This window comes from Pongo pygmaeus, chromosome 18, assembly GCF_028885625.2.
Source record: "Pongo pygmaeus isolate AG05252 chromosome 18, NHGRI_mPonPyg2-v2.0_pri, whole genome shotgun sequence".
NCBI lineage: Eukaryota > Metazoa > Chordata > Mammalia > Primates > Hominidae > Pongo > Pongo pygmaeus.
In genome coordinates this window covers 54,133,125-54,146,122 of record NC_072391.2, presented here as the reverse complement: position 1 = coordinate 54,146,122, position 12,998 = coordinate 54,133,125, and the positions used below count along the sequence as shown (strand labels likewise).

Here is a 12,998-nt window from a genome sequence, read left to right as displayed (position 1 = left end):
CTGCACTCAAATTCATGCCTGCACTCGCAGCCTCAGGCCTGAGCCTGGGTGGTCCCTGTCCCCAGTCCAACAAGGCCATCTTCTTCTGGTCATTGGAAACCCAGAAATCTGGGTCCCAGCCCACATCACTAGTCTTTAAACTGCCTCCTTCACCCCAGCCACCTTCCTATGCGAAAGGCTTGAACTTTCCACCAAGAGCCCCCAAGGTTTCCAGATGCACCCTCCTCCAGGACTGGGGTGCCCTACTGCCAGCCTGAGCCTGGCTGGGACAGCAGGTGGCCAGCTGGTGGCCTTGCTTCTCCCACTCAGCCCTGGAAGTTTGGGTCTAGCACCCTCAGGAAGGGGTGGGTGGCTAGCAAGGCTGCTAGGAGAAGGCTCTCACTTGTGTGTCCCGGGCCCCAGAGGCCTCTCCCTGGGGCTTCCAGGCCAGTGGTTCCCATGCTTGTCTGCACAATGGCATCACCTGGGAGGAGGGTCTTTAAAAAATCCCAATGGGCCACACTCCAGACCCATCACAGCACCATCCCAGGAGGTGGAACGCAGGCACTGGCACTTTTGGAAGCTCCCAGGGGGTTCCGCATATGCCGATGTCTGGGAACAACTGTTGGAGGCTGTGACACCCAGCTCTCCACTCCCAGTGGGGAGAGACAGGCTCCTCGCTACCTCCCAGCTGGCGCTCTGCTTCTCCAGCAAACCAGAGCTGAGTGATTCTTGTCCTCTGAGAGCCCCAAAGGCCCTGGGGACAGGAAGGCCACGAAGTTGACTTATTTAGATGGAGACCTTGAGTATGTCTCCCCATAACCAACACTCAGCTCTATCCCCTTCCCAGGGCAAAGCACCTTCCTCAGACTCGGAGCTGTTTCTTGGCACCTCGTGCCCCAACTCTGTGGCTCTGCCAGGGCTTGGCATGCCCAAGCCAAAGTGAAAATAAAACCAAGGTTTGGAAGTCCCCTCATCAGCTCCAACCTTGCCATGGGGCCTGGCAGGAATGTCCCAGAGGAATCTTGCTTTGGTTTGGTAAGTAAGGCAGGGGACAGGGTAAGCTCGAGACATAAAGAAGAGAAGGCCTGGATCCAGGGCTCAGAGCTGCAGGCTGGAAAGTGGTTTGCCCATCTTGTAGGGCAAATCAGCAGTGACTTCTAGATCTTACTGCGCTTCCACCCTTTGACCTTACCACTAAACTTCTCAGCATAAAGCAAAATGGACAGCCATGAGGCCCAGAATATGCAATGTGATGGACTGAATATTTGTGCTCCCCCGAAATTCACATGTTGAAATTCTAACCCCTAATAGGAGGGTATTAGGAGCCGGGGTCTGGGGGAGGTAATTAGGTCAGGAGGGAGGAGCCGTAGTGAATGGGATTGATGCCTTTATAAAAGAGACCCAAGAGAATGCTCTAGCCCGCTTTGCATCATGTGAGGATACAATGAAAAGTCCGCCATCGGCAACCCGGAAAAGGGCTCTCGCCAGAACCCGACCATGCTGGCACTCTGATCTCAGACTTTAGTCGCCAGAACTGTGAGAAATAAATTTCTATTGTTTAGAATCCAGTCAGTCTCTGGCGCTTTGTTACAGCAGCCCCAATGGGCTAAGACACACAGAGTCTTGGATAAAGAAATTCCAGCAGCGGTCTTTAAACACCCTACACAGCCATAATAAAGTTTGGTGTAACCACGCTGTGGGATTATGTACAGGAAAGGGACTTATTTTTTGTTGACATGGCTGTATCTTCAAGATGTATCATAGAATAAACAAGACAGATTGTATAATGATATGCACAACATGATATCACTTGTCTCAAAATACACATCAACAAACAGCAATACTGTTTCTTCCCACAGGTCGATAATAGCATGTTTTATAACTTAGAGGCTAAGAGCATGAATTTCAGAGCAAGGCTGCCTAGATTTGGGACTGACCTTTCCACCAATTGCAGGTTGGGTGATGCCAGTCCAGTTACATAGCCTCTCTGGGCCTCAATGTTCTCATCTGTAAAATGGGGATAAGAGCAGCACCTACCTCACAGAGTTATTGTGGGGCTTAAATACGTAAAGCCCTTAAAACAGTGCTTGGAAGTTAGTAAGCCCTATATAAGAATTATTTTTATTATGTGAAAGTTTAGATAAAGTTCTGGAAACATGTCAAATAGGGGTTACTGCAGGAGAAGGGACGGGCATGGGGCTGGAAGCAGTGAGTAAAATAGATTTCAGCCTTATGTATAAAAAGTTAAATTTTCTGCAAGGAAGACTGATTCGTGTCTTACTTGTGTGGTTTAAAATGAATACATTTTTTTTAAGTGGAAAAAAAAAAAAAAGACATCAGTGACTTGAGGCTGGGCCCTTTGAATTTAGAAGAATTTTGCCTCCAGACTGGATCATCTGAACTGCTTCCTCCCATCCTGGCAGACATTGCCAAACCCATAAAACCGGGGCAGAAGAAAGGTTGGAGGGGCTAGAGGGCTGGAGCCTTGGTTTTGGGTCTTACTGCCCCAACTGACTTAGAGGATGACATCCGGACAAGCCCCGGCTCCCTTTGGGCCATGGTTTGTGTATATGTCAAGCAGGAGTAATGCTTTGTACGCAGCCCATCTCACAGGGAATTGTGGAGCTGTTAAAAGAGCCTCTAATGCTGGGCATAGTGGCTCACGCCTGTGATCCCAGCACTTTGGGAGGCTGAGGCAGGAGGATCGCTTGAGCCCAGTAGTTTGAGTCCAGCCTGGGCAACAGGGAGAAACCCCATCTCTACAAAAAGTACAAAAATTAGCCAGGCATGGTGTTGTGTGCCTGTGGTCCTAAGCAACTGGGGGTTGGGGGACAGAGGTGGGAGGATCACTTGAGCCTGGGAGGTTGAGGCTGCAGTAAGCCATGATCATGCGACTGCACTCCAGCCTGGGTGACTGTGAAAGACCCCCATCTCGAAATAAAATAAAAGAAAATAATTTTTGAACAAAGAGCCTCTGGGGTCAGAAGGGCTGGGTTTAAATCCTGATATCAACATTTTAGTGCTGTGCAACCTTGGACAGTTTTCTTAACCTCTCTGTACCACTGTTTTCCTCATCTGGGTGGTGATATTACATTTACTTCACAGGATCACTGTGAGGGTTGGAGACATTAATACTACAGCACAAGGAGGGGACATGTCTAGTCCGCAGCCAATGCTCATTGGCTGTTATGTACTGAGTTCCCGGCATAGGCTGGGCATCAGGCTGCAGTATTCCACCTGCACCTCCCCATTAGAATCTCAAGCAATATTTCCAGGCACGTTTCCTGCATTTCATAGACGAAGAAACAGGCTCCAAGAAGTCAAGCAACAAAAGGTGGATTTAAAATCTATGCTGGCTGGGCGCAGTGGCTCACACCTGTAATTCCAACACTTTGGGAGGCCAAGACAGGCAGATCGCTTGAACCCAGAAGTTCGAGACCAGCCAGGGCAACATGGTGAAAATCTGTCTTTACAAAAAATGCAAAAAAAATTAGTCTGGCATAGTGGTGTGCACCTATAGTCCCAGCTACTTGGGAGGCTGAGGCAGAAGGATCGCCTGAGCCCAGGAAGTTGAGGCTGCAGTGGGCTGTGATCACAGTACTGCACTCCAGTGTGGACAACAGAGTGAGACACTGTCTCAAAAACAAAATAAAAATAAAACGATAAAATCTATGCTGATTCCAGAGGCCATTTCCTCTGGAATATAATACTGCCTTCAACAAATGGTCATCTTTTAAAACTAAATTATCATTTTATTATGTCTTTATTATTTTTTCTGTTTACAAACATAAACTGTACTCATTTGGAAAGTTCTAAACATTGTGGAAGTATACATTATGAAATTTCCCCCACAATCTCACCCTCTAGGGGTAAGTGTATAATTTCCAAAACTCTTTACTCATGTTTGAAGATTGTTTTTGCCTTATCTGAAAGCCAGAACACCATTTCCTTAAAGTTTTTCTAGAAACCATGTCACTTTTAACTTTATTTTTTGAAGTACCACTTGCCACGAACTGAAGGTATCATCGAAAAGAAACTCAAGGGTGGGGCATGGAGGCTCACACCTGTAATCCCAGCACTTTGGGAGGCTAAGGCAGGAAAACTGCTTGAGCTCAGGAGTTTGAGATCAGCCTGGGCAACATAATGAGACCTCGTCTCTATCAAAAATAAAAACAAAAAACAATTAGCCAGGTGTGGTGGTGCACACCTGTAGTCCCACCTACTTGGGAGGCTGAGGCAGGAGGATTGATTGAGCCTGGGAAATAGAGGCTGCAGGAAACTATGCACGGAGCTGTGCAACCAGTGCACTCCAGCCTGGGTGACAGAGTGAGACCTTGTCTAGAAAAAAAAAGAAAGAAAGAAAGCCAAGGAAAACAAAAAACACCATGACGCTGTTGAACTGTAGCTGGGTATTGCTGCAGACCCAGGGCTCTGACCGGAGGCCTGGCCTCCCCTTGCTGAAAATATCAAGAGTGTGAGAGGTTTACAGATGCGTTAGCACCTGACTGAGGCGTTCTCTTTCACTAGTCTGGAAGAATGAAAAAGAACTGAAAAGGGAACAACTTTGTCACTTTACGATTCAATGGAATCAGACGCCCTCTCCACACACCTCCTAAAATCCTCTTGTGAACTCCTACTGGATAGGTCTTTCTCTGGGAAAACACTGACCTGTCCATTTCAATAAAAGGATTCTGCAGCCCAGAAACACACAGGACACCTTCAAGAACTCAGTGAATAAGACTATTGAGAGACACACAAAACAGCAAGCTATTTCTCTCTTCAAACATGATGCCACGGTAAGATCTGAATGCCTCAAAGCACCAGCTTCCCAAGGCATGCAAGCTCCTTCCATTTCACCAGGAGGGACAGAAAGGACCATGCAGGACAAGGGGTTCTTGAGGGTCTGGCGATGGTACAGGATCCATCCCACCCACAAGGGATAGGTGCTAGGGGATCGGGAAGCTTCCAGGGGTCGGCAGACTCTCTACATTGGCACAATCTTTTAGGAGAGAAATTTGACAACACGGTTTCAAACATTTAAAAAATAAAAGTTCATATATCCCTTTAGGAGTCCACTTTGAGGACTGAGCCTAAGGAAGCAATCCAGAATGTGAGCAAAGCTCTAGCTACGAGGATGTTCACCAGGGCGTTGCTTACGCCTGGATGTCAGTGGGAGCGGCCCTTCCTTTCTTGAGACAGAAACAGCCAGCTGGGACACCAACCCACCTGCAATGCCACGACCTGTAGGAGGCTATGGCCTCTCCTGGGAGCTCTGCGATTCCTGGGGAGGAGGTGGGTGGGCGCTCCTCTAGCTGAGGGCTCCTGCTCTAATTCAAGCACTCTGTTGCTTTTTTGAGACCGAGTCTCCCTCTGTAACTCTGGCTGGAGAGCATGGCACGATCTCAACTCACTATAACCTCCACCTCTCAGGTTCAAGCGATTCTCCTGCCTCAGCCTCCAGAGTAGCTGAGATTACAGGCACGCACCACCATATCTGGCTATTTTTGTATTTTTAGGAGAGACGGGGCTTCTCCATGTTGGCCAGGCTGGTCTCAAACTGCAGACCTCAAGTGATCTGCCCATCTCAGCCTCCCAAAGTGCTGGAATTACAGGCGTGAGCCACTGTGCCTAGCCCAGCCCATTATTAAATTACAAAACAAAATTGCAAAAATTGTAAAAATGTCTTTCACAATGAGCATTTGCGAGCACAAAAGCAGACTTTAAGCAGCATTTTCTCCTCTTCTCCCTCCTCTCCTCTTCTCTGCTATCTTCTTCTCCCCACTTTTTTGTTTCTTGCCATCCCCTCTGACTGGTTCCTTCTTCCTCCAGACGCCATGGCCCATGGTTCCCTGCCACACTCCCTTCAAGTTCTCTCTCAAATGTCCCAACATCCCTACAAGAAGGCTACGTCTGCCTCTCTATCCAGCATGCTCCACCCTCGCCTGCCTTGCCTTCTTCACTGCAGTCACTTCCACCTGACCTCGTGTGACATGCACATCTTTGTTTACTTGTTTGTCTGTTTCTACTGCCTCATCAGCTCCACAAGGCAGGGAGTTGGTTGTGTTCCCAGCTGTAGCCCAGTGCCTAGAGCAGGGCCTGGTGTGTGGAAGCTCAGCGGAGAAGCTGAATGCACTCATGATGGCAGGTGGGGAGCCAGAGCCGGTGTCTGTGGTGCTGGTACCCACCTCACACGGAGCAGAGGGCATTCCTGGACTCACTGAAAATGTCCTTTTGCCATCCTACCCCTAAGAAGTTTCTGGGAGTCATCTCCCTATGTGGCTAACCTCCCTCCACCTTCTCTCCTTCCTTTCTTCTCCCCTCCCTCCACCCCCTTTTCTTTCAGGAGCAAATACAGCACCTCTGCCCCACACACATACACCATGCAAAGCACTCTGTTCTCACCCAACATGTCCTGGTCCCTGTTGGCCATTTTGCACACAGGTTCCAGCCACCCCAAATCCTATCGAAGTATTTTCCCAAACATATTTCCTTTCCTTCACCATTATGGTGAGAGCTATTGGAAGAATTAAAATGCCATATCTTGCTTGCTTTTTTTTTTTTTTTTTTTTTTTTTACAAAAAAACAGGGAAAACATCCCATATATAATACAAGAAAATGAGACCCAATATAAATATCTAACAATGACGGATATGGTTCAGACATTCTATAAGCAACTATGCCACCATTTTAAATGACAGTATAACCATATAATAGACAAAGAGCAAATTCCCTTAACATGAAAAGTGCTTTTACAACTCAACAGGAAAAAGACCAAAAGCCAATAAAAAAGTGACCAAAGGATATGAACTGACAGTTTATGGAAAATGAGCTACAGGTGACTCTTAAATATTTGAAAAGATGTTCAAACTCATTCATAATAAGAGGCATAAAAAAACACACTATTGTTCGTCTCCCAGATTTGCAAATATGGAAATTTGGCCCCTCCCCCCTCCAGCTGGTGGGAGCAAAAATTCATACAACATTTAAGGTGGGTAATTTGCCATGTTTATCCAAGTTCAAACTGCATATTCCCCTTGACCTTGCAAATCCACTCCTGGTTTTCTTAAAGATTCACTCCCACGTATGAAAAATGATGCTTGACCAAGGATATTTATTACAGCACTGTTGAAATAGCAAAAGACAGGAAATAACCTAAGTGTTCTACAACTGTTAGATCAATTACAGAGCAGTTGTACGGTGAAATACTACGCAACTGTTAAAAAGAAAGAGGGAAAGGGCAAATTTTAAAATTTTCATGTAGAAAGATATCCAAATTGCACTAAGTTTAAAAAAAAAAAAAAAAACCCAAGTTAGAGAACACTACATATAGTATACTGCCATTTGTGAGAAGGGAAAAGTACACATGTGTGTTTGTGTCTACGTATGTGTATATGTGTTTGTGTATGTGTGTATATATATATATGTATATATCCATGTTTGTAAAAACCCACTTAGACTGTCTTTGGAAGGAGACACAAGAACCTGATAACATTGGTTGCCTTCGGGGAGGGCAATTGGGTGGCTGGGAGACAGGAGATGGAAGGAGACTTATTTTTCATTATATCTTTCCAAATGTTTTACATTTTTAAAAACTATATAAATGTATTAGCTATGAAAAATTAAAAATTTTAAAACATGATATCATAAGATTTAATTTTCCTTTAACACATAATTCCATATCATTTATTTTAAAAAGTGAGATACAATTTTCATGTATAAGTCCATTAAAAATATGAATATATGGGCTGGGCATTGGTGGCTCATGCCTGTAATCCTAGCATTTTGGGAGGCCAAGACAGGTGGATCACCTGAGGTCAGGAGTTCAAGACCAGCCTGGCCAACATGGTGAAACCCCTTCTCTACTAAAAATACAAAAACCAGCTGGGCATGGTGGCATGTGCATGTAATCCCAGCTACTCAGGAAGCTGAGGCAGGAGAATCACTTAAACCTGGGAGGTGGAGGTTGCTGTGAGCCAAGATCATATCACTGCACTCCAGCCTGGGCAACAGAGTGAGACTCCCTCTCACTAAAATAAATAAATAAATAAATAAATAAATATAATAAAAAAGATCTGGCAAACAAATCTGGCTCACATCCTTAGATTGCCTCCAAAGTTTTTACAGTGTTTGGACTTGCATTAGCTTGCCTGATCCTTAGTTCAATTCTGTATGGAAAACAGAGCGGAGATGCTGGGATGGTGTATTCGTTTCCTAGTGTTGTCGCAGTACTGCTGTATCTGCTGTCACAAAGTGCCACAAGCTGCGTACATTAAAACAACAGAGATTTCTTCTCTCGCAGTTCTGGAGGTCAGAGTCTGAGATCAAGGTGTGGTCAGGGCCAGGCTCCCTCTGAAGGCTGGAGGAGAGGATCCATCCTTGCCTTTCCTGGCTCCCGCCAGCTGCTGGCAATTCTAGGTGGCTTTTGGCTCCTAGGTGCATCACTGCGCTCTCCTCCTCCACCGTCCATGGCTGTCTGGTCCCCGTATGTCTCTGTCTTCATGTGTCCATCTCCTCTCTTATAAGGACACAGGTCCTATTGGATTCAAGGCCCATCCTACTCCAGTATGACCTCATCTTCACCAGTTATATCTGCAACAGCCCTATTTCCAAATAAGGTCACGTTAGGAGGCACTGAGGGTTAGGCCTTCAACATATCTTTTATGGGGAGGCACAATTGAACTCATAAAAAATGGGAAACGTCATGCTAAGAAGTTATGGCTGGGTGTGGTGGCTCACGTCCATAATCTCAACACTTTGGGAGGCTGAGGCAGACTGATCACTTGAGGCCAGGAATTTGAGACCTCACGTCTATTAAAAAAAAAAAAAAAAAAAAAAAGGAGGCCGGGCAAGGTGGATCACGCCTGTAATCCCACAGGAGGCCGAGGCGGGTGAATCATCTGAGGTTGGGAGTTTGACACCAGCCTGGCGAACATAGTGAAACCCCATCTCTACTAAAAATACAAAAATTAGCTGGATGTAGTGGCGGGTGCCTGTAATCCCAGCTACTCGGGAGGCTGAGGCAGGAGAATCGCTTGAACCCAGGAGGTGGAGGTTGCAGTGAGCCGAGATCGTGCCACTACACTCCAGCCTGAGCAACAGAGTGAGACTTCGTCAAAAAAAAAAAAAAAAAAAAAAAAGGAATAAAAAGAACAACAGCAAAAGAAGTTTTGCTGAATTTTCCTCAGAGGGGAAGAGGGTATGTGTGTTGGGGTCTGAGGAGGCTAACCCAGCCCTGTGGACACCCGGACAACTCTGTATCTGATCCAGGAATAAAGTTCAGCATATTGTGAAACTCTTCCAAGAACTTTCCCCTCTGCTTGTCTGTCTTCTTCAAGGATCCATCTCCCCTCACACTTGTGCAGCACTTTAAGGTTGATCAAGGCACTGGGTGGGCGTGCATCATCTCATTCAATCCACAAAACACACTTTGTAGGATAGATTTGCATATGTTCATTTTACAGACGAGAAACCAAAGTTTCAAGAAATTGAATGGTTAGTTCATGGTCATCCAGCAAATACCAGGTGTTGAGAGCCCCAGTCTGTCTGCCGTCCACACCATGTGGAGGTCCACCTGGCACTGTGCTTCTGGAGACAAGGCGGGTGGGCATCATGGATGGCCATTCTGGGCTATGGTTCAGTAAGGTTTGCAGAAAGCACGCTGAATGGGAGTCTAGATACATCTGAAAAGCATCAGATACATCTAGATACATCTGAAAAGCATCAGATACATCTAGATATATCTGAAAAGCATCAGATACATTTAGATACATCTGAAAAGCATCAGATACATCTAGATACATCTGAAAAGCCCATGGCTTTTCAAGGTTTATTTCTCCCTTAGAGAAACGGAAAGTGATTTGAAGGGACAATGAGGCTCCAGGATCTGGCCCCGGGGTACTCTCTGCCTCCTGCTACCCCCCGGTTTTAGAGGCTGGGAACTGCCAGTTTTCAAACTGCTTTTTAGGTCTGCAGAAACTTCAACCTTTTAAAAAAGGAAACATAAGAACCCCAACTTATAAAATGGACGCAAACGGCACTGAAGGTAGGAGGCTCTTTCGACCTCCCCGAATGATCGCCCCAGCCAGTTTCAGGTCCTGGCTTTCTGGGTGGGAATAGTGACCGAAAACCACATGGGAATGCAGAAAGCAGTAACGAAACAACACCCATGCATTCACCTGTCACTTATGAGGTTAAATGTCCCTTAGAAATAATCTGGAGATTTGCCATTAAGGAATAACTATTAAAATGTTTGTAGTATGCTGGTGGTACTGTGGTTTTGTTTTTAAAAGATGCCTTATCTTTTAGTACATTCTGAAATACCTCAGTTGAGATGCTATGCTGTCCGTCATTTGTTTTAAAATAACCAGCGGTGGAGATTGGGCCACCTAGGTGGCCTTGGGGTCGTGACTGTCCAAGCTGAGCGTGGATAGGTAGGGCTTCATTATATGAAAACCCGCAGGTGCAGAAGGCTCAACCTAATTCTATTCCTTCTACTATTGTATATGTTTGGAATTTTCCATAATAAAAAGTTGTTTAGGCTAAAAAGTCTAAATTGCGTATAATGAACAGTGTAACTTCTGTAATTGTTTTAAAATCAATGAAAAGTTGCAGAGTAAAAGACAGAGAGAGTGGGTGGCTCCGGTAGGTGACAGGAGCTGCGCAGGGAGGGAAGCACAGCCGCTTACTGTGTCCCCCCATCCAGGCGACCCTCATCTGCCATCCTCTGCCTCCAACCGGGAGGTTGGAGGCAACTCTTCCTCCAACCTCTCGGGGCGCATGCTGTGCGCGCTGCCGAGCTACTGGCTCCCTGTACGCTCACCCGGCTATCCATCGGCCACCCACCCGGCCACCCGCACCTCCCGCTCCAGGGCCTCTGACATCCCCTCCACCCCTCTCCGTGCAGAATTCGAACCCCGATCCTCTCCCTTCCGCTCGCCCTAGCCCGGGTCCCGCAGCCCTGCTGCACGCCCGGCACTCACCCGCAGAGCTCCTGGCACTCACCCTCAGCGCTCCGGGCTCCTCCGCGCTCTGCGCGAAACTGAAAGTAGAAGCCGCCTAGATCTGTTCGGCCAGTGAGTGGAACTGGCGGCTGCTGCCGAGAAATCACGTGGATTCGAGGTGCCAGCCCGAGTCCCCGCTCCCCGCTGCGCCCACACCCTGGCACCTCCCCGCAGCCCTGCATCGGACCCAAGGACAGTCCCAGTAGACGTGGGGGCGCTCGCCCCTTTCGTGGACTGGAAACTGAGGCAGGTGGGTGAAGGTCGGCTCACATGCAGAGCGCAGGTGGGTGGGGACCCCGGGCTAAGACCCTGTCTCAGTGCCTCAGTGGAGACTGGGTTGGATGGGAGGGGGGATGCCGTGCAGGAGGAGGGGACTTAGAACCAGGGGGAGAGTGGAGAGCCTCCAGGATGAACTAGGGGAGAAGGGAATGGCAGCAGCGTTTGTTCCTATTCACCGAGCCCCTGGCTGGCTGACCCGGGAAAAACAGTCTACCAATTTATCTCATTAAGTAACCCTAAAATACTTCTGCAAGCAACACCCTATGTTCCAGGTGAGCCACTGAGGCTCAGGGAGGACAGAGTTGAAGGATCTTGCCCCAGTCACAGGAGAAATCACAGGCAGAAAGGGGGAGATGGAAAGAGGTAGGAGGGAGAGCAGGAAAGGAGAGGAGGGACTGGAGGGGGCAGAAGGAAGGGGAGGTGGCTGTCCCAGGATGGGGTCAGGGGCCGTCCTCAAAGTCCAGCTTCAGCTTCTCCAGGTTTTTGCCCATATCCTGGGACAGGGGGCTCCTCTCCCCCTGGACATACTCATCCGGTGGACAGCTGTGCCTGCTAGGAAGGCCTTCCACCCACCTCCCAGACATCCCACAGGGAAGCAACTTTCACTCCCAGACTGCTGGTGCTCCCCTGCCTCCCAGGCCTGGGGTGGGTGTTGGTGTGAGGGTGCTGCAAGGTAGTGGTCAGGACACAAGCATCAGCATCGGACATCCCGGGTTCAAGTCCTACTCTCCACCTTACTGACTGTGTTAGATAGGCCCAATGCCTTGACTTCTCTGTTCATCCTGGAGTGCACTTCCAGGCCAGGAGTCGGGGACCCCCCAGGGTTCTTTTGTTGTTGTTGTTGAGAGGGAGTTTCGCTCTTTTCCCCAGGCTGGAATCCAGTGGCACGATCTCAGCTCACTGCAACTTCTGCCTTCCAGTTTCAGGCAATTCTCCTGCCTCAGCCTCCAGAGTAGCTGGCATTACAGGCATGTGCCACCATGCTCTGCAGGTGAGACGACCTTCACCCGCCTACCTCAATTTCCTGTCCACAAAAGGGGCAAGAGCCCCCATGTCTCCTGAGATTGCCCCTGGGTGTGGTGCGCAGGGGCTCAGGGAGGTGCCAGGATGCAGGCTCTACAGGGAGTGGGTGTGCCAGGCCCCCAAACATCCTGCACCTGCATCCCCATCTGGGTCCAGGCTGGCACCTCAGTTTTGCCATCTGTAAGATGCGGATGATGTTAATACTAACTCCACATAGAGTGGTTGTGATCATTTGATGACTTAAAGTTGAGGCTGTTGCAATCTACCTGAAGCCCATAAGCTGCCCTTATATTTTTGTCCCCTTCTGCAGGCCCCACTTCCCCATGAGACTTGAACTGCCTTTCTCCTAGGACCAACTCAGATATCTGCAAATTGCATGACAGCTCAGAGTGGGAAGGGCACAGACTTTGCAGTGATTGCTTGTGTGTGACTCCCAGCTTCACCACTCCTGGTTGTGTAACCTCAGACAAATGCCTTGACCTCCCCTGGCCTCAGCTTCCTTATCTGTCAAGTGGGGTATTCCTAGTCTCCCCAGGCCACTGAGGGACATGGTGGGAATGGATAAGAATGTGGGTGTGAGCTGTATGCATGGGAGGGATTGATTATGTTCCAGTATGTGCCTGCTAGGAAGGCCTTCCACTCACCTCCCAGACATCCCACAGGGAAGCAGCTCATGTTCACTGAGTGCTGACGGGATGATTGGTCCTACATGAA

The 12,998-nt window shown here is 48.1% G+C and overlaps 1 protein-coding gene across 8 annotated transcripts in view; it reads right to left on the bottom strand.

Annotated features, from left to right (window-relative positions):
• NLRC5 (NLR family CARD domain containing 5) overlaps positions 1–11,072 on the bottom strand; it is a 94,581-nt gene extending 83,509 nt beyond the window's left edge. For 6 of the 8 annotated variants that reach the window (XM_054453169.2, XM_054453174.2, XM_054453175.2 and 3 more), the window contains exon 1: positions 10,962–11,037. The gene's annotated coding sequence lies outside the window, so the exon portion shown is untranslated. Of the gene's footprint in view, positions 1–10,961 lie in introns of all 8 variants that reach the window. The other 2 variants (XM_054453170.2, XM_054453166.2) reach the window with 2 other exon arrangements.
• Between the last annotated feature and the right edge of the window lie 1,926 nt (positions 11,073–12,998).